This window comes from Apis dorsata, unplaced genomic scaffold (assembly GCF_000469605.1).
Source record: "Apis dorsata unplaced genomic scaffold, Apis dorsata 1.3 scaffold_634, whole genome shotgun sequence".
Lineage (NCBI taxonomy): Eukaryota > Metazoa > Arthropoda > Insecta > Hymenoptera > Apidae > Apis > Apis dorsata.
Genome location: NW_006263828.1, coordinates 181,945 through 184,930, shown reverse-complemented (window position 1 = coordinate 184,930; position 2,986 = coordinate 181,945). Strand labels below are relative to the sequence as shown.

The 2,986-nt window shown below is 47.8% G+C and overlaps 1 protein-coding gene across 1 annotated transcript in view; it reads left to right on the top strand.

Annotated features, from left to right (window-relative positions):
• The window catches only part of LOC102680144 (zinc finger protein 865-like), a 37,916-nt gene that overhangs the window by 22,639 nt on the left and 12,291 nt on the right, over window positions 1–2,986 (top strand). The window lies entirely within an intron of this gene.

Below are 2,986 nucleotides of genomic sequence, written 5' to 3'. Positions count from 1 at the left end.
TTTTTTTTTTTTTTTTTTTTTTTTTTTTTTTTTTTTTTTCCTCACACACGACGAACCGCTTCCGATAATAAAACTTTTCGAACGGTAGAGTATTTATTATTCGCCATATCACGCCTTCTTTCATTTTTATCATCGATCGCGACAATCTTGATTCATTCTGGGAGGAAGAGGAAAAATTACTCGAAATTATTCGAAAAGATAAATGAATAAATAAATTAATAAAACGAAATCACAGAGCAGTTCGATCGAACGAACGATCGCAACGAATCCATGCGCGAATCATGGAGAGACGATCGTTCAAGGAAGGAACAAACGAACACGACGATGAAGGGAGTGTTGCGTTGATTGACGCGTCACTCCCGTATCAAGGATACAATATACGATGCCTCTCGATACGAAACGGAACAAAAGGCAAAGTGTCGGGGAGGGAGAGAGAGAGGGAGGGAGGGAGGGAGAAAGAGAGAAGCACGGAAGTGGCATGTATTACGGATCAGGGGAGTAGGAGAATGAAAAAAAAAAAAAAAAAGAGAGAGAAAAAGAAAAAGAAAAAAATCGGACGATCTGGGAAAAAGATCGCGTCCCCGGCTCGCTTAATCGAATTCACCCCTGGCGGTGAATCGCGGCACGTAGCGATTACCAGAGGAATCTTGTACCGTGGGGTTGTTTTTTGCCCGGTGTCGGTCGGCCAACTGAATTTCTCAACCCTTTCGCCGCGCCAGGCACATGTCTTGACGAAAAAACGTGGGAAGGCATCTGTCGAGCCGTCCGTGACTCGCTCTTTTCTCTTCCCCTCCCCTCTTCTCCGCCTCCTTCTTCTCGCGCTTCTTTTCGCCGCGTTGAAAAACCGATCGCCCCCTTTTTATCCCTCCTCAATTAGACCAGCCACGGTTGCGTAACCGGTCGTAAACTAACCAATCTCCTCTCTCTCTCTCTCTCTCTTTCTCCTTCTCTCCCTTTCTCCTTCTACCAACAGAGATGATTCCGTTTAAAAGAGGGAAACGGTAAACGTCCGCGACCGATTAACCGATCGAATCGTTCTCAAAAGCCGAGCCGGATTATCGATGGATGGGAGGAGGGGGAGGATCGCGTGCGGGTTCCGTCGAATCGACGATTAATCGATTCGCTTCGCGCGTAACTTTCGAAACGAGGGAAGGAAAGGGAAGAAAATCGAGAGCCACTTCTCTCTATTCTTCCTTTCTTTTTTCTTTTCTTTTTTTTTTTTTTTTTTTATCGTACAAACATCGGAGAAACTTTCGTATCGTTTCGTATCGAACGGAATCTCAGGTGCGTTCGAGGTGGTGCGCGTAATCCCGGGCGATAAATATCGTTCTTTCAACGCCGACGAGAGATCCTTTTTAATCGAAAGCTAATCCTTCCCCTCTCCCTCTCCGTTCCGATAAATCTCGAAAGAGAGAGAAATCTCCCTTCTCTTCCTTCGAAACTCGCCCTCGTCCCGCGAGATCACGTGAGCTTTTTAATAAACGCGAGATAACGCGAGATATTCGGTGGTATGGTATCGGATAGAAGGGGAGAGGGGGAGGGAGAAGGAGTTAAAAGTAGCCCGCGTTCAAAGTAACGCGTCTTCGTAGCTCGCGAGGTGTAAAAAAAGAAAAAAAGGAAAAACCGAGAAGAAGGAGGAAAGAAGAAGAAGATGATGAGGACGCGAACGCGAGACACGAACGCGAGGAGGGAATCAGCTCGCGAGAGAAGTAATTAAAAGCCGCCAGCGCGACAGAAACAGAGCTCCGTCCAGAGAGCTTCGGTGAAAATAAAACGAAACGAAACAAATGGAGAGGGAGAAAGAGAGAGAGAGAGAGAAAGAGAGAGAAAGCTCGAGCCCATCTTGCGCGGCTAATCGAATTTTCGCCGGGGCAGATTTCTTGAAATTGTTTTCGCTATTCCGACCTATCTAGCCCAACTCCCTCCCCTCCCCTTTCCTCCACCACCCCCTGGATAGCTAATGGATCGTTGTTTAAAACGAGAAGAAGAGCAAGAAGAGGGGAAAAAAAGAGGCGAGGAGACGGAGTGAGAGAGAGAGAGAGAGAGAGAGAGAGGAGAGGAAAAGCAGAGAAGGAGAAGAGGAAGAAGAAGAAGAAGAAGGAGGAGGAGGAGGAGGAGGAGGAGGAGGAGCAAGAGAAAGGGGAAATGAAAGAGTTAGACTCTGGGTCGAGGCCTGGCGTGTCGGCGAAACATTATCCCGGCCAAGAAAGACAATACACTCCGAGTACAATATTATAATAGGCCGGAGCGTAAATGTATTATAGAGAACGATCGGTAGCCAGCCGTAGAAACTTACGATTTCCTCCCTCTACACGCTTCCTTCGTGCGTCTTATGAACTGTGTTATCCCTTCTTCTTTGTTCCTCCGAGCCGGGAATCGAAGGGAGAAGAACGGGCCTGTTCCATCTGTTTCTCTCTTCCAATTCGTTCTCAACTTTACATACGTTCGAAAACTCGACGCGGTTAAAAGACAACTGTCTCTCTGTTCCATAGAGAGAGAGAGAGAGGGAGGGAGGGAGGGAGAGAGAGAGAGAGAGAGAGAGAGAGGGAAGAAGAGAAGCGCGTTCGATCGCGGGGAATCGATTTCGCGTTCGACGAACTTCCATCGAACACCATCGATTAAGTAAGAACCTAAGAACCTCGTTTCGTCAACGTAAAGGGAGGGGGAAAGAAAACACCGCGCGTCTTCCGTTTTCTTCGCTTCCGTTTCTTCCCGCGTCGCACACACGTGTTTCACCCTTTCCCCCACCACTTTTGCGCGAAGGCACACAACGAGCCTTCGTATTTGTATCCGTAGTTTAGCGGCACAAGGGTTGAATGTCGTGCAACACGATACAACCCTTTCTGCTGGCGGACTTTCTCGTGCCTCCGACCTTCTTCCGACTCACCTCCGGGCTCTCTTCCCATCGAGTCTTCCCTTCACCCCTCTTCTTAATTGCCCAAGCGTCGAGCTCGGTAAAAACTCGTTAGCCATTAGATTTATTTTT